We start from the raw sequence: 23509 nt of genomic DNA, 5'->3' as shown, positions 1-23509 counted from the left end.
GAGGAGAAACTTTGGCAGTGCGCTCTTTGATGGGTGTCGATCTTATTAAGCGGAGACAGGTATTGCCACGCGACGGTTATCAGGGATCACGAATCATCCTATATGTGTGTGAACATGCATGTGTGTGTATATGCGCACACGGATGTTGCCCTACCGTTGCTCTTAATGAGCTCCGAAGATCGTTCAATTCGTTGCACGTGTGACAGGATGGCTTTTCCGTGACTCTGTCGATTTCTCAGCGAGAATTTTCCGGACGAAGCGCGATTCCGTCGCCGGGAAAGCTTCGGAAAATTGAGACCGCTGAGTCAGTATTATCTCGTGGTTTTATATTAATCCCGTCATTTTCCCCGTCATTTCCCTCGGCATATCGAAGAAATATTTGATGGATAGCTGCATTATAATACATATAATTTAGGACACGATCTCTCGTATAGATTCGGATATTTTGTAATGTAAAATTACGTGAAAAGGAGTCAAGTTAAAAGAAAACTGTTCCAGGTTGAATTTTAATTTACAAGTTTAGCTGAACGACATGATATATTAAAGGCGACGGTTTTGAAAACCCAATATCGCTGCGCATTTCTACTTAAAAGACGTGACGTGTAAAATAGAAATTTTCGTGCAAACGATATATTCCGCCATGCCATTTTGTATCGCTGTCGTCGAAATTTTTACATCGATCGCTCGACGTTCGGTCACTATGTAAGACGGTATGGAATTCGGGAAACGCGAAACGACATGTAACTAACTGCGGAATCCTAGTTATCCTGTATTCAGATCGAAACGCCACCCTCGTTGTGTTTCTAGATTTGCGGTTCCATTCTCGTCCGTGCATCCTTAATCGGTTTCGGTTTGCGGGTCTATTGATTTCTGGCGTTAACCAGCGATCCCGAATTCAGAACGCGAAATCGCCGCTTGATTGGCATTAATCACGGTCGCGAATGCATTCGCGTCGACTACGAGTTTCCCCACTATTACTCGTTCGTACGTGGGTACGGTGCATAATTGTGTTCTTGGTACAATTTGTTCTTGAAACTGCGGTGAAACTCTCGTTAGAGTAGTGCGAAACTTGACGAAAGTGTAGTGCGTTTCTTAACGTTAATTAAAGTTTGCGATAGAGAGAGAAACTTTAAGATATTCAGAATTATATATGCAAAACGTGAAAAATTAAATTGCCAACTGTCGAGGTAAAAGGATATTAAATATGAACGTGCATCTCGAGTGGTATTCACTATAAGTTTCAAAGTATATATCAAGTAATCGAATTTTAGATTAAATAAATTAAAGGCAAATAAAGGAGATTACATCAAATATAAAAAGATAGAAAAAATCGTGAATATTTAATCTCTAAGACAAATAATCTAAAACACTATCGGAGGAAAGATAATTGAAGTAATATCTTGAATTTTTTTTAGATATGTGAAACAACCCTTTCAATAAGATAAATATAGGATGCATACCATGCATTCCGTGCATATTGTCTATACTCGTTACATCGAATTATTCGAGGAATTTTGCGTTAAAGGATACTATATTCCACTGGTAGTTTAGGTTTAAAGACCGGCGGGGTTCTCTGCGTATCTGTGTGTTGCGGTAACGCTGGAAACTTTGCGTGGACCAAGTTTTCGTCCTAACTACTCGCCCAATCTCATCGCATATATCCCGGATTCGCGGCGCTTTTGTACGCGCAGCAGCTTTCTCGCGCTTGTTCCTCGCGTTATGTGTACCTGTATTTCGCCGCGAGAACAACCGTGTTATATTAAACTCTGCCGCTTACACATCGCTGAAACTCCAAGGGTGGGTGGGAGGAGGAGGAAGAAATCCTTTCAAATCCTGTGCGCGGCACGACGACGTAAGGGGTAGGTCGAGGGTACCATTTTTCGGCGTAGCCGCAGTCGCCACCCGCCACCCTTGCATTCAATCTGCCCGGCTTCTTGCGCGTATCCGAAATTGCATCTGTTTCATCGGTATCCAGGAAGAGTGCCAAAGTTCGATCTCGCCCCGCATATCGCCTCGCGAGGGCATCGAGACCTCACCCCGTTTCCCAGGAATCCGTTATGCGGAGGATATATATGCAGTCGATCACACGGAATATCAAGAGTTCTCTCCGCGCGGCGAGGATTTTCCAGGCTTTTACGATGCGGCCGCGGCTGACGTTTATGCGGATATCCGACACGTTAACAATCCGCGCATTTTCCGATGCTATTTCTCATAAAATCGCCATTCGCGTATTCGGAGAATAAAAGAGCGAACTCGAAAGTTGCGCGAGAGATACAGTTGATCGGAAAATTATACTCTCGGATTAGTGATTTATTAAAGATTAGCATTAGAGCAAGTGTCCGTGGAAAAATCATTTCCGAGTTTGCCAAATCTTTCAGTCGCAAAATCTTTTATATCAAAGAATGAATATAGAAAGAATACATTGCGAATGTAAAATATAATATAAATAAGCAAAAAGATCAAATTGGTCCGAATTTTTAATGGGATTATAATTTGAAATGTTGGTAATTGCAAGCAGGGACAATAAAATATTTGCGCAGTTTCGTGAAATAGAAATTATGAAACTACACACACATATATATATATATTGATATACTCGTTTCATTAAACTTCTCTATCTGCTAGTTAAATGAGGAGGCAAGGCAGCAATGGCAATCTAAAGCCGTTGCGTCGTGAAATATTCCATAACCGTTCTCGAAAATTTCATAGATACGAGAGCGATATCGTTTATTCGACCGCGAAATTGCTCCTCAACTTTCGTCATTTTCCTTCCAAAGAGCAGATTGATCATCGTGCCGATATTGCGCGTTTTATTAGTCGAGTGTCTGGCGAATTCGAAATGTACTCTGCACTTGCTCAACACCTCGGAGAGAGGCCAACTTAAAATTTTAATTAAAAATCATGCGCGATAAAGGATGATAAAATGTACGCTATCGCGAGCGTAAAAAGCGGGCAAAAAGCACCTTTATTAGCAATTATTATTATTGACAATGTCACACATCTTTGCAGTCATGAGCTTATTTATGTTTGATAAATTGCGTGTGCAATTCACTCTTTTGCATTCGTCGTTATTGCACTTACGAATAGACTGGAGGTTGAGAAACATTTTTACGGAGCACAAGAAAATTCAATATTTACATTTTTTGCGGGCCATATCATTTTATATTCATACGGTTACGTTATATACAAACGTAACTTTTTAGATTTATACTCTAATTATATTCCGCGTATGCGATGATCTGAAATTATCTTTCTACTTCTCACTTTTATTTTGGCTTTTCGATATATATATTCAAAATCAATTTTTTGAAAAATACTATAATTATTATATCTTGTATATTTTGAAAAATAATATATTACTGACACACATCTCTCCCCGATTACATAATTTTGCGAAATCGCATCTCCTTGACGTCGCTATCAAGAGCTATCAAAGTATATTCCAACTCGTTGTTACAAGTGCGTGTAATGCATCTTTATCAATACACATATATACATACGAATATTACGTGTACATACGTATACGATCAAAGGCCGTTCTCAGTTTAATGTACGGTGTCCCATGAGATACATGTATTTCCCTTTACAAGTACGAAGCGGGCGCGATCCCTTTACACCCGGTGGTATTCATAAATCTAACAAGGTGACTGAGCAGGAGGAGGAAGAGAGGTAAAGAGAAGGAGGCCTGTATACTTGGCCTGTCGTTGTTCTCGTGTCTCTTTACGCGCGCCCCGCCCGTTCCTCGCATTTATTATCATTCTCCGACTGGTGATAACTCGGGGAAACGGGCGTGTTGAGATCCTCGATATGGATTCGCGGTGTTGTTATCCCCGTGACGAGCGAGCGGCGAATCCCGCGAAGGGTGATACGATGAGCATCACATCTCGGGATGTTATCAGGGTTCCCCGAGACTCGATATGAAAGCAGCGGGTGAGCTTCTTTTCGCGATGGAAGAAGTTTTCGCAATCGTGGAATTACGCGATATACCGGAACGTTTTTTTTCGATCGCGCATTCTCCTATAATTTGCGTTGATCGCATCTATCGCAGTATTTTTTTTCTTCCACGTTTATGTATTGCGTGCCGCTCGTCTATTTGCTCTGTATTTATATTCTGTTTAATCGATCTTCTTATCGTTTTGCATAAAACATTCGCGAATGAATAACGTAACGCGAGATGAAGAGAAAGAGAGATGACTCTTTTTATTTTAGTAAATTGCTAAATTTTCAAAAATACTAGGAGATACCGTGCACTTATTTTAGTACACTATATAAATTATGAAGCTGTTTTTTTTTTAACACAGCTTTTCAACACAGATCAAGCACAGTCAATATTTTATATATATAAAAAGTTACAAAATGTTTATTAATGGATTTTTAATATTTTTCCAAAATATTGTAAATATCTAAAATGTCATCTCTTTTTCTTCTTTTTCTCTATTGATTTGTCGTAATTATAATTAGTAAATTATGTCAATAATCGTGTCAATGTGTCAACACAGATCGAGCACAGTCAATATTCCGCTCCTGCACTTAATTCCGTCATTAGGATTATATTGCCGTTCGATTCGGAGCTCGCTTTTCACATTTAACCCCTTTGGAGCTGAAAATATAAAACGAATATCTACCTGTCTAGCATTTTTGCATTTCGAGTATGAATCTATCACACTTGTGGTCATGCGCACAATTTTATGAAATATATTAAATCGCTCATTGACAGTATTTTAAAAAATGGCGTTCGCTCCGAATGAGATTAATAAATCGATATTCACGTATTTCTCCATTCGCGAAGTAATAGCCACCGAGCGCTCTCCTCTATAATTAATTATTCTACAATACAATGGATATTATCTTCATTGCATTGTTGTGCTGAAAGTGAGCTTTCCAGTATTTGAAGATGATTAATGAATAAGGAAACGGTGTTACTTTTATTTTATTCGAACAAGTCAGGATCCAGTCCGCAGATGTTCCCGCTTTATTCGAAGACGCAATTTCGTTCAAGTCGGCAAACCGAGACCGAGAAATTTATAGGGAGAACGTGAAGCCAAATTATTCGTCATATTTACATTCGCGGGCAAACATATAAACGCAGTCCAAAGTCGGTATTCGCGCGCGAGAGATATCGTAACACCAGGCTAGTATTTTCTCAAGGGCAAGAAAGATACACGATTAGTATATTCTCGGTTCAAAAATGTTTTCGCGCATATGACAGACAATTTATTTACCTATTATTTTGCAACGTCAGTCGCAGACTCGCGACTTATCGCTGTTATTACAAGACGTCTTCGCGAAGATCTTCCCTCATTTCGGACGCGATAAGGTTCTTCGACCGCGCTAAAACTCTTCGAGATTTTACGGACGGAACTTTAGAGCGGAGCTCAATTTTTCATTTAGAGGCCAGGCGCCCGCGCATTTTCTCTTCTCCTTGCGATTTTTCTTCTCTCCCCTTGTTAAACGCGGCCGCCCGTTGCGCGAACATAATTTCGCGGAAGCTTACGCGGATTGTTCAGCACAGTTGGTTTGTTCCATCGAGTTTCCTTTTAACGAGCAGGAGCTTTTCAGCGCCGCGAGCAAAGTCGCTGAAGAGACAATGGTGTTGCGAGAATAGTCAGTTCGTTGGAGAATATGAACGTTGTTAGACGCTCGGGTTACAAACGGGCATCACTTGGTTTTACAATTCTTTCAATGCTGAAAGGCGCATATTTTTGCGCGTGAGTTCTTTCACATTGCACTTTATCGCTTTGGAAGGTATCGACAAATGAATGCATTTTATATGAGACTTATCCAAGCTATGTGTCAAAATCGCGAAATCGGGTTCTAAAATTCTCGCCAGAGAAAAGAATACGAGATAAATTGACACATATCTTGCATCGTGTCATGAATTTACAATTTAAGGATAGAAAAATAAATCGCTTAATAAATTTTCATACAAGTATACATAAAGAGAAATAAGAGAGAGAGAGAGAGAGAGAGAGAGAGAGAGAGAGAGAGAGAGAGAGAGAGAGAGAGAGAAATAGAGATAGAGTCTCACACAATTTGCTAGTATCAGAGATATATCAGTCATCTTGGTGAGATAAACCGGCTTCTGTAATATCGCGAAACGTTCGCTAGACGAGAAATTATGGCCAGGTTCGACGGTCGCGTTGAAAATTTCATCCAGCACCAGCTGGAGTGACCTATTTCACAGCGGCACGAAACGCTCCGGATCGAGGTAAAAAGTGTCTTACTGCAGGAGGACGAGGGAGGGTTTAACCACAGAGCGTGCGCGCGCGCGGGACAAAACAAGTTTAACTTTCAGCTACTATGGTTGAATTCGAGTGACGTAAGTGCTCTAACACGACGCTGGAGCAATAAAACTGCCATTATATTTTATTACTCGCGCGCGGCTCGGAAACGCAACTTCGACTCTCTTTTCTATTTTTTAGAGTCGCAATGAATTGGGAAACGGTGCTGCAAACGACAAAGCGCTGTCGCAAATTTGTCTAGGTATTTTACTATCGAGGCGCCAGGCTTACATATTTGGCTATACCCTGTTGGTAGAGGATTAAGCAGAACGGCAAACTGCAGAGAATTTAGTGCGCTACGAGAGAACGCGAATATATTTTTTTCGAAGCTCCGCAATGACGTAACGTTCACCAACCACGTTGGTAAATTTTTCGAGCTCGTTGCAGGGTACGCAGTTTTTTTTTAAAAATATTAATTTTACAAAACTGATAGATCGAAGTCAAATATATGTTCAGAATATGCAAGAGAAAATGACACATGTTTCAGACGCTTCTCTTTTTATTGCGAGGTAATATAAATTCACATGTAACAAATATTGCGCCGCAATCAGCAGAAATTTCGAATCACGTCTGAAGCTGAAGGAAACCCTTCAAGAAATCAATTCAACTCTTCCCACAATATCGATTTGTAAGTTCACGTAATACGTCTCATCATCGAGAGTATATCCTTCGCAATTTGCCAATCCAATTAGCGTGCTCGACTGACGAATGTACAGATCTAATCATTATTCGGGATGATATCAACCTCTCGAAAGACCTTTCGAGAATAGTGATATGGCGGGTCAAGAGGCCGTCGAAATCGATTTTCGGGACGAAGCTCGAGTCGAACGTGTCGACAAAAATAAGAGGACACGCAGTGTTCTTGCATTATTTATGGCAGGACTTCGAGTCCCTGGAGAAACTTCCGAGCCGGAGAGAAATTTCTCGGCTCGAGAATATCTTGGTCTGTTTTATTTACGTACGTCGATCGAGAGATCGATGATCGGTATAAATTTTCGACAATTATTACTTTAAATTTGCGACACCGGATCTCTCTTGTTCTCTTTTTTTTTTTTTAATTTTGTTATAACGGATGAGACAAGTTGGAACGGGATGTTTGCCATATAACGAAATTTGATTACATCTCCAGGAACTGTTGATATAACGAAATTTCAATACTACAAACTCAATTTGAAATTTCGACGTAGTTTGTTGAGAGAGAGATTGCATTTATATTCTATATTTTACTTTCTTATACGTTGCGGCTCAACTTTGGCTTTAAATTACGGAGCATGAGAAATTATTTATTTTCTTACCGCAGTTTTCTCTTTTATGTTTGCTACAATTTATATCCCACATATTGATACACAGTTTCAAACGTCCGATAGCCATGGCAACTGGATAGAGAAAATTATTTAGCTGCAATTTTCGTGCACACAGAAGCGGAACAATTATTAAATGGCAAGAAAATTGAGTTTTCCCGAAACTTAATATCCCAATTTTCGGTTAACGCCTCTTCAATTTTCACGACGAGACAGGATGAAAGATGCGCGGTATAACGTGGCTTCTTCATTACTGACTATCGATCCCGTACTCGTTAAAGTGACATTAGATTACCGTTAAGTGCCTAGCCACTTAATTATCTCGCGAACATCCCATCGTATTAAGATAGGTGAGTTTGACAATATTTGTTGATTATCACTCACCCGCGGACAACATTCCGGGATAAATATAGCGATCAAGTGTAATAAGTTTCGCGAATACAAGGAAAAAAGCAAGGAAATTAAAGCGACGATTGACTAATTGAAGTAAACTTATATCGCACGTGTAGTATCACGTTGGTTAAAATAAACTTCGAAAATCGTACATTATTGAATTAGTTATTTTTACCGCAATTGTTCACCACAAATTCAGAGGACAAATAGAATATAAAAATATATGTTGCATGTTTATTATGCTCGAAAAAATATTTTTTATTTTGGTGTATGATCTTCCACGCTTTCCGTGCTCCGATTTGAGCGTGTTTGTCTTTTAATTCGATTAAATGGGGCGACGTCTGCATCATACCGATCAATCTTAGATTACGCACGTTTGCGCGACGTGTTTTAAGTCGCACGTTATTCAGTGTACAACGATTATCTGTCACGAAAGAAGTAAGTAGGTAATAGATTCTAACGGGTCTGAATGTCGCGGACGGTTCGTAAAAGTATCCAGGTGTCTATATGTACCGCGGCTAAGCGTCGATAAATGCGTCCGAAGAAAACATTTGTCGTCATGAGGTGCCGTATAAACGAGCTGTTGCAGCACTTAGTTTTGACAAAGTATCTTCGAATTTTTGTCTCTCTCTCTCTCTCTCTCGTTTTCTCCTACTTGTCGATAAATCAAATAATCTTCACGACATAAGATTCAAATTATATATTCGCAACAACACTCCGAAATTCAACACTCTGTCGAGAAGCATTTTGAAAAATCTCGAGAAATCGCGGTGGCGCGAATGAAAAGGCGATTAATGTTTTCCGTACATTCATAATTTTCTCGACACACAAATTGGAAAATCACGCGTCGATCGTTTTTATGTGCGTTGTTTGCGCTGACAATATTTGATGTCGCTTATGTAAATACGCGTAGCGTTATGCAACTAGAATATGCGTACATTTGTACATGCGTGCATCCGTATGTACGTTGGCGCGCGAAAACGAATTCTACATTAATCCGCCTGTCCACGAATACGGTCGCGCGAATAACGATGCGATATCGGACGCGGGCCGAAACAATGAGCCTGATTGTGCGGGAATAGTGCGCGAAATTAACGAAGACATGTGTCACGCACGTTCCGAAATTTAAATCTCGTACCGGGGATACACAATAATATATCGGACGAACATTAACGATAATAATTCACATTGATCGTCTGCTCATACGACGATTCGTAACAGATCTCTCTGTCAGTTTGAATTAATGCGTCAAAGGCAGTCGGTTGATACAGAGTTTATAGCGCGAAATAATTTTAATTCTATATAATATGCGCGCGTGGATGATCGATTTGCGATATCGTTTGCGACATATCAGAATTAGCGACCAGTTTGATAGAATTCGGTAATTATTAATGATGCACTCCGTCGCGATGCTTTCAATCGAGTGATACTTTCGATTGTGATATTAAGACATTAAATAACAATCGGTGACATTTAGCAGGCTTTTAAGCTTTTTTCGCACGAAATGCATACAAATTGATATTATATGTCGGGCTCGATGTCGGGATTAATAATGTCAAATTTATTGAGTGAAATATTTTAAGATAATGGAGTGCATTTTTTAAATTTAATAGTAAAAATTTTTAAAAATAATACAACGTTGCAGCATGATTTTATAATGCTAATTGTTTAACAGATATACACACATACACAAACACACACATATACATACATACATATATATATATATATATATATATTCTCTTAAAAATGTAAATTTATGCTATTCTACGTATGACCATTAGATATATTAATTCGACATTTATTGCAATTTTATGTGCCCACTATTTTCTCCGACGATATCACAACAGGCGCGATAAAATAAATTACGGATAAATGTCTACAACATCTATAAATTTTATTCTCGCTAATTAGAGGAAAATTTACTGTGTAATATATTAATTATTTTCAATGATAATTAATAACGATTCCCCCCCATATTGGGAGGGCATTGCCGCTCTTGCAGCAGAGCAAAGCAAAAATCAATAATTAAAATGCAATTTACCGTTTATATGTCATTATTATTATTATGTAGATTACATTTTCAATTTACATTTTCGTACGATTCGCATAACTTTCGCTGTATAATCGCGCATTTTTCGATTGTTATTAATTCCAGTTTTATAGAAATACCGGCGTTTCGTTTGATAACGAAATTCCGATTGAAAAGTATGGTGCCGTATATTGCAATTAGAGAGCAGCTCGAAGGAATAACTTAATTAGCGAACCTAGAGCGACCCCCATCGAATTTACCGGCGGAATAAAACGAGAACCATTGACGGAATTGGCGCGTGGAATTTATTTCGTCGATGCCACTCACGGGAGCCCATAACTTTCGTCATTCCTTCAATCAGACGGCGGACCACCTAGAAAAGAATCGGAGAAATTCTCGTCGCTGGAAGGAGCGAGAACATGTAAATCTTGACCCCTATTCGGGACACGAGTCCAACAGAAGCACAGGAAATCGTCGCGAATTGCAATGAGTCGTTTTATTCGATGATATCTCGGAGTAATAATCGGAATCGAGATATATCTTTCTCCTTGTCGGCTTATTAACAGCGAATTATTAACGGTAATTTGATGCGATAAATATACACCAATTGCATTTGAGAATCTGCGTTAAATGAATCGGTCGGAGCGCGATATTCTACAATTTTTCCTCGTATAAATGTATAATTTACAGCAGGTCTTAAACATCGCGATTAACAGAAAAGCGTTCTATTATAGGTCTCGCGACGGTCGATAATTTCTTTTTCTCTCATTTCGCCGATTTATCGCATCGCACATGCTCGCGATTCATTTCGCAAAGTGCCGTTGAAAGCGACGAAGAACGCATCCTTTTTTTAATCTCATTAGGCACTCGCCGATGAAATTGCATTAAAATCTCGTGCTTGTAAATAGCGCTTATACCACCGGGGTCTCTCGCGTAACGATTATTCGCTCTCGAGTGCTTTTTTTGCATTTTCCTATTTTCGAAGATTAAAATTGCTTCTCACGCGTGTACCGTTTGTACGAGTTTAAACATACCATTTCGAAAAATTCGGCCAATATATATATGTATGTATATATATATATATGCTTGAATATTTAACAAACAATCGAGCGTCATGATTCTTTGTCAAAATAATAAAAAGTTATCCGCTTAGAGGGCTTGGCATTTATCCTACTTTATACGTTCATGCTTGTCATTTTTTTCAATTTTTCGTTAATTAATTTTTCATTAATTTATTTGCCTTGTAGGTATTTAAAACGTCAAATTTATATATATACATACTTGATGAGATAGAATGATTAAATGCATGCGTTTGTTTTTTTTGTATCGAGACCATTCATGAAATTTTTGAGTAATTTACATTGTTTATTTTATTTTCGATTTTCTGTCGTGTATTTTTTTCAATATAAAAAATAAAACAAAAAATGTATTTAGTTTTACTCCAAAATTCGATACACAGTTGCACACGTATTGAAATATCGATGCGATTTAAATAAAGTCTAGTTAAATCGAGTGATTCATTGGCAAACTAGACCGAATATTGTTTCACTAAAATGATCATTGTATTGTACGAACTGTCATATCCCGTTTAGTTTCGCTACTTTATAATTGGTTAATTTCAAATACAATACATATTGTGATCAAATACTATTATACTCGTGTATTTTACATAAACACACACACACACACACACAGATATTCATTTATATAATACGAGTATTTTCATTTCCGAAATGCATTTCAAGATATTCATCTCTTATATTCTGAATCCCCCATATCAAAATTCGTGTCTCTACTGCAAGATCCGTTTATTTGAAGGGGAGAAAAAAAACCAATGATTTAAAAAAATAATAGGAAAATATATTGCAAGCTTTTTCGTTGAACGAGATACTCGATTGTGTCACGGTTCCCTTCCCGATTTTGCATCACGTCTCTCCTTCTTCTCCTTCGTCCAATCTCACAATCACGTCGCATCGGTCTCTCGGCGCTCAGGCGAAGCCGAAGAATCGATCTCGCTGGTCGGACCATCTCGTGGTCCACGTCCCGGCCAGTGCGGGGACTCAGCTCGTCGAGGACCGACAACTTTTTCTCGCTTTTGCGGACTTTTGTTGCTCGCGCCGCGTCGGCCTCTGCGTGAAAGATTCGTGGGACTGTAGATCGGTACGGTTTCGCATGAGCGCGCGTATCCCGTAAGCCAGGGGGCCCAGGCACGATGAAAATTTCATCGCACGCGAGGAGAGAGAGAAGGGAAAGGGGGAAAGGGAGGGAGGGAGGGAGATGAGGTGGGCCCAGCGGCCTGCATACGTGATATGCCTTCGTAGTTAATATAGGCCGATTGCATTTTGCGACTCCTTCGTGACGCATTTTTGCGTCCGCTCTTGTCGGGGACGACTAAGGTACGCGATGCGTATATAAAAGAAAAGATGTTTGTATAGAGAATAGAACTTCCCGTAGGTTCGGTCACCGAATCAGAGATCGAAAGTAGAATTAGGCGAAATAAAACCACGATTTCTTTTTACGTCTCTTCGCGTATTTTTATATCGGTGCGTCGCGTTATATTAATTAAATCCTTAAATATTTATTTGCACGTAACCCGGTCGAGCGATTAAATTGCGCATTCAAGACTATGTGGATATAAATGAATTGCGCATACGTTTAATCCGATATAAAGTCGAATAAAATTGCGCACTCTTCTTTTGCTCTGGCAGTCGTGGCATATCACATCTTTTTCTCTATCTACCTACCTACCTACATCGTTTCATCGTTAAAACCGAGAAGGTTCTATTTAAAACGTGCAAGTGAAATGCCAGGAAATGTGATTACGTGCGAATGATTTCAGCAAAATCTCTGATGTCAATAAGGGCGAACACGCGAGAGAAAGAAGATTCTCTACAAGAGAGCTTAAAACCGGTGGATGAAGGAGATCGGAGAGCAAATTAGTAACGACTACTGCTCGTTTTTAAATGGTTCCGTCGTGACTCGATTAATTAATGCTACGCCTTCTCCCTGCGGGGAAACATATCGCGAAAAATTAGCGATAAAAGCTTGGGGAGGGAAGAGGATAGGAGCAGGAGGGAACCGGCGTTACTTTACGTGGTAAGCGGGTCACACGGTCGGGCGTTAAGCGCGGCTCGTGGAATGTGGCGAGGGAATTAAAGGCGAATCCTGTTACATCCTCCCGCAAGTAAATGGCCACTTTTCGCCCGTAAGTAGTCGCACGATTATCCGCGGAGTCATTAAATTTGCAGCGGGTCGGGAGAGGAGAGGAGCAACTGTGTTTTCTCGTCCGCCGCCAATTCAATGTTAGAGAGAGCCGGGATAAAAGTAAACGAGGGAAGACGGGGAAGAGCGTGGTGAACTGGGAATGAGGTAAAAAATATCGTGCCGATCGCTTATTAAGTCGCGCAGAAATAGGATAGATGAGGTAGATAGTCGTGGCGAAAAAGAAAAAAGAAGAGGAAGAATACTGCGCCAGGAGTTAGGTTTGCCTTTGGCTTTGCAACTTCCGAATATAAATCAAATATATGTCACGAGACAAATATCGAGATATTTTAATCGCCCTCGATACACTTTGCGGATAATTTTTATGTCGAAATGTACGCGTTATGCGCGTGAAGATATTGTGAAATCTGTTTATTTAACAGGGTATATGATAACAAGATGTGACAAATGATGCGCCAAATCTACATACATATGTACGAAAATGCAAATATCTGTAAGAGACGGGGAAAAGAAAAACACTTATGGCAGATAGTAGGTGATTACGGAGCATCGCGCAACCCCCACCGACGTTTCTGTAATATTACGACGTTTTGTAATATTACACGGTATTATTATATTAATATTCTACTCTGATACATTAAGACATGGAAAAGCTTCTGTCAGTTTTCCGCGCGTCAAGTCGTACGCATTTCACACGATTAACAAAGCGTAACATAAAGTATCGCGGATATTTCGGATGTTGGAGAACCGATAGCAGTCGTCGCGCGCGCGAGAGAAAATTGAGGACTCTTCTTTTCTCGTGGATTTTATATTAATACGTGAAATAATCTTGAAAATTGCGTCTCTTTCTCTCCTCTATATCTCTCTCTTTCTCCCGCGTCATATTCGCGCAATTGCGCTCTCTTAATCCAGATTCCGCGAATTCCTCCCCTCGGAAAAAGAGCCCTCCTGGTATCAATTCGCTGGTGGAGATTATTCGTCAGTGTCGAGTCGGGAACAGAGGCCACGGGTCGAGAGAATCGGAGATCGATAGGCGCGAAGGAAAACCACTTTCATTTCATTCACGGACGGAGATTTCGTCAGCCGGAAATTCGTGGCATGCCTCGACCGGCCACCTCGATCGGCCCGCATTAATTCTCATCGATGTAGATTCGGTCGCCCGTATACATGGTTGACCTTACACGCACACACACACACACACACACATACACAGACGCATAGAGGCCGCCGGCGTGTTCGGTGCGCGTGACACACACTTTCGACGCTGTGTGGTCCACATGAGAGAGAGATAAAGTGAAACCGTGGGGCCACGCTGTCTCGGGGCCCGCCTCGATTCCTTCTCCCCCCCATCCTCCCCTTCCGCCTCCGAACCGGAGAGTCGTTTACACGCGAACTTATCTACCCAGTTCCAAATTCGATCCTGGCACGTTCGCCAAGGGGAATAGGACTCATAAATCCTAACCGTAACTTGTTATCGCAGTCTGTTTCAACTCCTCGATCGCAAATCACTCGCCCAATGAATCTGGAACTGCGCACAAATTACACGAGAGATTTTTTTTCCTCGTTCTTTCAACGTTGCCCCTTAAAGAGTTAATAGGTGAAATGGATACATATATTACTTACGATATTTATTTATGCAGATTGTCTCAAGATCTCCAGATGTCTTTTTAATAGCAGATTCTCTGACTCCAATATGGAGGTTTTTTTTATTTCTCCTTAGCGAAGATGTCGAGGCATTATTAATAGATTCAGAGTTACACAAGCGATTAAAAAAGAAGGACTTTTCGCAAATTATACTTTGTTGAAGTTAAAAGAGATTAATAAACCTATATTTTTCAATTAATTTCAGGTAAAGTTTACTTAAATAGAATTTTAATTTGAATCTTAATTATAAAAATATATGATGGAAAAAAATTGGAAAAACTTGCAATGAGACTTTTCTCGATAATTTCGCCAAAGAAAAATCGATCAAAGAATCTGCTATTAAAAGGATATTCAAAGGTCTTGGGGCACCCTGTATAGAATAAAGCGTAAAATTATTATTCAAGAATAAAATACATAATGCATATATAAAACACGTTAAATAAAACGCCGCGTAAAATCTGTACCGCGTGATAATAATGATAAAGTTCACTCTCCACCCATCGAAGGTCTCTTCTCATCTCGAGTGTGAAAGCAGATAGGATCGTCCTGCACCGCACACGCGTTCTCTCATGGTTCTCATAGTTTCCACTCCGAGTGTGCCTCCACGGCACATTATTTTCCAACCCCGCAAGGGAGCTATTATGTAAAACGCTTCGCATATACGGGCGCCATAAAGCCGAGTGGCCTTAATTCAGAAACGTCGTGCATAATTAAAGCTCTCTTCCCACTGGTTTCGCCCGATGCATTAAGCCGACCCCCGCGGCTCCCCCGCGGCTCGACTTTCCTTCCCGAACCGCATTCGATCGTAAATCATTCTTCCTCCGCGGGGATTTTCGTCGGAAACCATCACTTACGTCCGTTCGACTTTCGGAGGATCGAACGGAAACCGCGCCGGGACCCGTCGAGAAAAGCCGCGGTGCACTCTCTCTTTCTCTTTCTCTCGCTTGTTTCTTTGCCGTGGAATCGGTATTTATCGACACAATTAGCGCGGGAATTATCGCGGAAATGGTCGTCAAATTCCGTCGCGAAATTTATATCCGGTGGTACAGCTAGAGACTCACTTTTTCTTTTGCGTTTTTAAGTGCCAATTACCTAGCTTGTTCTCTTGTAAAGTGTAATGAAAACATTTATATACTGTCACATTCTGTCTGATTTGTCTCGAATTAGTTTCCGCTTATTTCTCTCTTTCTGCTCTCAAACCAAAATGCATTCGTGTTTCTGGTATTTCCTGGCTGGCGAATTCTTGTTAATAGATTCGAAAACGGATTTCTTCTCTCAAATATCACACGCTCTCTCGAATCCACATTGTGCGATTGACGCGATCCGCGTATTCGATGAAGTAAGTACTCTAATCTTCTTAAATAAGTCAGTGTATGATGTACGCGGAAATTAAAATCTCTTATCTCCAGAGCACCTCTCGCAAATTGTAAGGAAAATCCCGATGATGAGAGAGTTGAATGCAGCAAAAATAACGAGAATATCGAGAATCAAGGATTTCTCGTTCTCCGATAAGTCAGACAAAAGATTGTCAGATAAACAGTCGAATATCTCGCAAAATCTCATTGTTAGAGAAATGAAAGGAAACCCATTCTTTTCGAGCACCTGTATTCATAGTCAATCAGAGAAAGATCTACACGTATTCATTTTTAAAAGATATATACATATATTACATATAAAATTAAAATAATTTAAGATAATTAAATTTGATAATTAATTATTAGTCTTATAAAAATATTCGGTTGTGAACATTTCTCTTGTTATTTTTCAAAGATATTATCCGTCCGTCCAACAATTTCTTTTACTCGCTTATCGAGAGAATGAGAGAGAGAGAGAGCGAGCAAGAACGAGTACTCGATCTTTTTATGAGGGTAATTTTTTTCCTCTAAAGATGGGAGAGGATGGCAGAAACGATTCTTTACTTAGTATAGTTGGTGATATTGTCTCTCGTTTCCTCCTATAGATCGTCTGTAAGAAACGCATTAGAAAGGAAGTGGGTTCGATTGAACACAAAGTAGATAATATACTTCAGCTTCCTCCACGCGAGTAGATGTCTCGAGGGTTGTGACCGTGAGACAGATCCGTCTCAGACTCTCCATCGGACCGACATTCTTGTGTCTCGGCACCGCTGTGACTCAATCCCGAAAGACGAAGTCGGGAATTATCCTCTCTTCGTATCTTTCTCTCTCCGTATGACGTACGATCTTACTCGCGCTCGAAAGCAAAACACGTCGCGGCCCCGGCGGAAACATGAAGATGTACATTCGCATTTGTTTCGGCCGGCCGAGAGACGAGAGGCGGCGAGAAGTGTCTTGTAACCCCTTAAGGGAATTAGTCACGGTCGCGTTCGGCCGGGCTCGGTATAAGGCGAGATACTACCTGAACGCGGATCTCTCGCGGGAGACTCAGGTCCGACCGGGCGTCGCACCTGAGCGAGACTCGTTAAAGAGCCGATAATCGCTTCCTCGCATATGAAATTATTAGCGCTCGCCGGCAGGATCTTCCGCGATCAGCTGACTCCTTTCTCGCCGTTTCTCGCAAACGCGCTCTCTCTCATGTCCTTATATGCGAAGAGACACAGATGGTCCTCCGTGTTCCCGGACTTAGTTAGTGAATTTCTGTTCTATCGCGACTTGGAAGCAATTGCTTCCTTCTCTCTCTCTCTGTCTTGATCAGATGGGTTTCCCTTCTCTCCAGGAAAATCGATTCGGTTATTTGCGCGACGAAGCCTTGCACGGCCTCGTGGGACTAGGAAGAGTGTCGTTGCGGTAAGTTAATAGCGCAAGATACGCGATAACGAGCGCGCAAATATCTATATGCGCGCCATTCCCTGCAGAAGCATTGGATAAAGTTTAATTAATCCCTCGTCTCTCTTTGGTTTTGTTTTTAAGGAGAGAGAGAGAAAGAGACCGAAAGTCAGGCAAAGTGGTCGACCGATATTTATGTGGGAACCTAGCTACACGGATTAAATTAAATAAATGTAATGCGTCTATCCTTGTAACAAATTACCGTTCGAGAAAGTACGTACATTAAATAACGATCGTATACTTGTTTTTCTCGTCGTAATTAGAGAACGATGCGAAAAAACGGCTACGCCCGCTGTAATACTTTTCTAACGATATGAGCGATAATTATAACATTGTGCACGTGCTGTTGTGGGAGAGGAGAGTCATGCGAGCTTCTCCTTCCTTCACGATCGCATATCGTCTCGAAACTGTTACCTGCGCCGACGACATAATATGCGATTTACGCGTGCTGATTCCCATAACGATTTATGTCAGAGCGCGATTCATCATAAGCGTTCATTTAATAACGGCAGCTGCAATTAGCACATTACGGAAAATTGAACAATTAGCGGGCATTAAGTCAGATAGATTGGCTGACGCGGAAATGATCCTGAGGTTCCTTCAAATTTGTCAATATAATTATTGTTATTGTTATTATTCGCATACAAGTTTCTATATAATATCTTACAAATTATAAGAATTTTGTGCGCATTTATTTGACTCCACAATCTATATATATAAAATATTAGACATCACTTTTATTTGTATTTGTATTAAAAATATATATATATTTATATATAAGAATTTATTTTTTATATATTTTTTTATTAGACATGCACACATTTAGCGCACCTATCTTTCGTAGTACATATTTTAAGTAGCACTTGATACGTCATTAATTACTTCAACTAAGTCGCGTTCTAATTACATACTTGTTAATTATGGAAGCATTATCTTACTTTGTTCACTCGTTTTCAATTCACTAGGTAAGTTCACTTCTCCGATGAGAGAAAGTACCAGAGAGCGCCGTGCTCGAGATTCTTTCAGACGTAAAAAAAAGCGTACGTAACATTTAACCGACGTATTTGCATACTGGAATTTGCATAAGTAATGTTGTCTAATTGATTGCTCGTGTGACCCCAGTGATGCGTTAATTTCTCCGGGAACAGTTCTTCCCTAATTGATCTTCGTACCGCAAAGTTCACGAACGGCTCTCAGCGACTTTTCCGCAGTTTCTTTTTCTCCACGGCCGTTTTCTTGCCCTTTTCGAGCATTTTATTCGCGCATAAATTAGCCTCAAGCGAGCAGGCGGCTCGTAAAGCTGCTGCGAGGAACCGTATTTGGCGGATGAAGTGAAAAATGAGACGCTCGCAGACTGAATTTTCACTCGCGATTCCGCAAGGATACGAGATATGTATTATGGAATTTGGGAGCCAAAACTATTTCATCTGTGCTTGGAATTCAGTACGGATTTCTCGGATGTCGGATGCTTAATCAGTTTAAAGAGGAAAGAGAGAATCGCGGCATTTCTTAAAATATCAACGTTTTAAACATAGAAGAATAGCAAAGTTGAACCCCAAAGACCTGTTTGTTCGAATAATCGTCAATAATTGCGCGCAAAATAGAAAATATCTGATTGAAATATCGATGAATTTACTCGAAGGTTAAGATTTATAGTCGGAAGATTATTTTTAGTTACTTTTTTCTCGGCTGTAGACAAAAAACTATATGGGATAAAATGTTTCAAATATAGACAAGTAAATTAAATTCCATTTAATAGATATATCGATGGGCGCGCAGCAATCAAAGCCGATTATCGTTTTTCGATAATTACTCTACATTGAAAATTTCCTCATGCTAGTTTTATTTTCTAATATATTTATATCTTATTACCGCGAAACGAATTGGTCGATTAGCATTAACTGCACATTGCTAGAAATTGCCTGCATTTCGGTTGTTCTTTGATTTTCTCCTATCAGACTCTCTTCTAGAATAAACAGGAAAATGTGCATTAATTATTAATTAACGATTATAGCCGCAAATTATTTGACGTATGCGCACGCACTTGTGCCTCAATTAGATTTGTTACTTCACATGATTATTGTTACATCACAGATACACGTATATAATGAGCTTGGTTATTTTTATTATATGAATGCCTATAATATGTGCGTGTATAAATAATAAATAAGAGAGAAAAGAAAGAGAGAAAGAGAGGCTTAAGAGATTAATTTTAACTACATTCATATTTTATCCAGATTTATATATAAGGAATTTTATTATATATATATATAGAAAGAGAGAGAGAAAGGGAATTACACAGATGAATGAACTTATTTGTTTCTAAAGATAGAAACATTCAGGGATCCATTTGAATAAATTAGTATTAGTATTCGCTCCATGTGACTAGAAACGCAAAGCAGGTACAGTAATCTATATTTATGTTACACTATCGTAAGCCATAACTAATTGTCGTTGTACACCATTAGCATAATTTCGAATTTCGAGCATTTATCAGATATCAGAATAGTTCTGTTCCCCAAAAAGTTTCTAGACGCTGAATCGTTTAATCTTTTTTCTCTTATGTATATCTTTCTTTACGATCTCTGCGGATCAATGTTTAGATAGATGGAGAATTATCATAAAATCTCTATTATATATATGGAAACTTCTCTCCGTGATTTCAAATAATCTAATTCTAATTTTTATTCGAAGTCACAGAATATATTTTTCTATTTTTATGTTTTTTACATTTTGTCGACACGATCGAGAAAGTCTAAGATCGCCGAGGCCATCGTGATTCCGATTCGATCTTGAAGGTCGGATGTCACTGATTCTAAAGGCGGCTTCGTACAAAGCAGTCCCCTTTGCCCATTCGATCGTGTGTTCCTGTCTTTTTTTTCTGTCTTTCTCCTCTCTCTCTCTCTCTCTCTCTCTCTCTCTCTCTCTCTCTCTCTCTCTCTCTCTCTCTCTCTCTCTCGCTCCTTCTTTCTGAGAATCTCGTTCAAGAGAAAAGATCGGCGCCTGAAGCAGCGTCTACCGTTATCACGTGCGTCTTGTTATACCGCGTTTCCATGTGCAAATGGGATGAAAACAACTTTTAGCAAGCTTCCGTCCTGCGTATATAAGCCCTTTATCGTGTGATCAAGTTTCTTGTATACTAAAAATTCAACCTTGGTTAGAGCAGTCAACTCCTTGAGGATTCCAAAAATTCAATATTGAATAAATCTCATTGTCAGTTGTCACTATATTAGATGGATATTTATTTATAGAGTCATGCTGCGTCAATGATCGGTGGAAATGATTCGTTGATGAACCTGGAGAGCGAGCCGATTCATTCGCACCTGACGCAGGTGAAAGTATCATCGTTGGTCGCGTCAAACGTGAATTTATCGATAACGTTCAAGAAATTTAACGCATAGAGAATCGATAGCATCCATTTAACGAATCAATTAATGAGCATAAAATTCTTCTCGTCTTCTCTGATGTATATTGCGTCTCTCGTACTACATCTCAAGCATATAAAGCAAACAAACGCGATGCGAAACCCGGCTGGCCTGTAATTAACTGTGTCAGCAAGTGAATTTTTAGATCGGCTTTTTTGAATGCGCGTTAAAATATATGTTTAAAATATACGTTTCTTGAACTTGTTGAAAAACCGGTCCGCGGAATCGAAACGGAATCGTAACGTTCGAAATGATCGTGAGATGATATTTCCAGAGTACATATCTTATAATTATTCACTAATTTTTTCTTGATATCTTATCTGCTGACATCGAGTCACAATAATTTTTTGCACATATTTCCAAGACATTTTTCGCTCAAATCCGGACTAGTATCGATGCGATTAAACGAATTATATATATTGCACGCGCGATATCGCGGATTTACAATTTTAAGAGAAACGAATTTACAAGTTTTATGCAGTCTGCTTTTTTTTTAAGAGGGGAGATCGGCTTTGAAAAACGAAAATCACTATCGATGATTACAATGGCACAGAATAGACCGATTAGCTTCACGAAGACTACAAAACACTGTATTTCACAGGATATCCTACTTTCCCCGTTGTGCGCGCGTGAGTGCATTACTCCTAGATTATGACCTCCCGACAGGTCTTCGATGTCTCTCCGAGCTAAAGATAGCCGCTTATTAACCTATTAGTATGCGAACCTTTGGACGAACGCCGTGTTGCTAAACACGCGTATGAGGCCTCTGTATTTACGCGTGTAATTCACGTGTAGAATATCTAAACTGTCGTTATACGAAGAGCTATATGTCATTTTCAACCGATATTATATTTCCTTTGAGCTGCGAGGTCTTTGAAAAATTTAGACAAACGAACTCTCTCTCTCTCTTTTCTCTTCCTCTATCGCTTGAAATCGCAAATCCTCTCTGTGTATACGCGAATGTATAATTTTCGCGGTTAGTGACAGTGACCCAGCCACTCGCGTCGGGCCCCTTCTTCAAAGACTTTCTCGACGTGGTCGTTAACAGGTACGATCGAGTTCTCTCGTCGATCGACGGGGCGTCTAAGTCCATGGGAACTGTCCTCGATCTTGCGCGACCGCATACGATCACTTTTTAGTTTGCGTGAGGATCTGGATAAATATCGCGACTTGTTTATTTAAACTTGACTTGTGTAACTTTGATTTCTAAGAAAATTAGAAGTTAAAGTATGAAGTATCTTGCAGAGATGTTCGCACAACTATCGGAATACTTATATTTATTATATATTTACAAAACATGTAGCTAGGTATTGCTGAAGTGTCGTGTCGACAGAAACATTCGAAAGTGAATTTTTGACGCTGTCGCACGTCTCCCTCATCAGCTCTCGTTCGCGCCAAACTTTGTTATCGGTCGGAGAGAGGTTCTCCCTGGATGGGTTCACCGATTCGGGAGGGACACGTACCTGTTCGCGTCGTGGGAACTCAATTTTGACGATTCTGTCGGTCGATTGGGGCAGGTCACGACCCGTCGGAAATTATTCCAGGCAACTTCTCTCTCTCTCTTTTTCTCTCGCGAAAACGGTAGCCCCTTAGGGAGATCAGTTAACAACGGTCTTTACGACTCACTTTACAAGACATCGAGCACCCTTCCCTCGTCGACGTCGTAAAAGACACATCGGTGTCTCGCTCGTACATTACGCGAACGGCCGACTAAAGTTTCGCCGGTTTGTCGGGAAATGTAGTAGTCACGTCGAGTACACCTACGTTTGGTTTTACGTTTCGTCAAAGTACCGTAAACCTGTTCGTCTGCCACGGTTAATCGCGTATTCATGGCGCTCTTGCATATAGTGGGAATCATACAAATTATTTAATCCGTCCGACATATATTGATGTCTCTGCGCTGTAATAAAATTTTCTCCTTCACATATACATCCCTCTATATATATATGTATATATTGCATAATTATTGCATAACACGGGAAATTATTGTTTAAAATTGAATAATATGTTAAATAAATAGTATATAAATCTGCTATGTGGAAAAAAATTTATAATGTACTCTTGCGCATGATAAATAATCGCTGACGTACATTGGCGAAACGAGATAAGTTGTGAAAACTAGGTACTTGACAGCGTTGATAGTGCTCTTTGGCACACGTCTTCAGTAAAGGACTTATAGTGATGCGCAGGAAGCTTGAAAACATTTCGGATATAAAGACGTCAGAGATTTTCGTCTGAATATCTCGTCTCTAAATCTATATTCACGTGAGATGAAAACATAAAATAGAAAAACATAAAATGCAGATAAACTGCAGAAAAACTGCATTTTCCAGAAATTAATAAAAAAATAACATACTCGGTTAAAATACATTTCTGCCATTGAGTTTATCGTGTGAGAGGAACAGCA

General features: G+C 39.8%; 1 protein-coding gene across 1 annotated transcript in view; it reads left to right on the top strand.

Annotated features, from left to right (window-relative positions):
- Positions 1-23509, top strand: part of LOC145941058 (uncharacterized) — a 40549-nt gene that overhangs the window by 1634 nt on the left and 15406 nt on the right. The window lies entirely within an intron of this gene.

This window comes from Prenolepis imparis, unplaced genomic scaffold (genome assembly GCF_030444845.1).
Source record: "Prenolepis imparis isolate NDT839.2.m4 unplaced genomic scaffold, iyPreImpa1.0 SCAF_9, whole genome shotgun sequence".
In the NCBI taxonomy this organism is placed as follows: Eukaryota; Metazoa; Arthropoda; class Insecta; order Hymenoptera; family Formicidae; genus Prenolepis; species Prenolepis imparis.
This window is presented reverse-complemented; position numbering and strand designations above follow the sequence as displayed.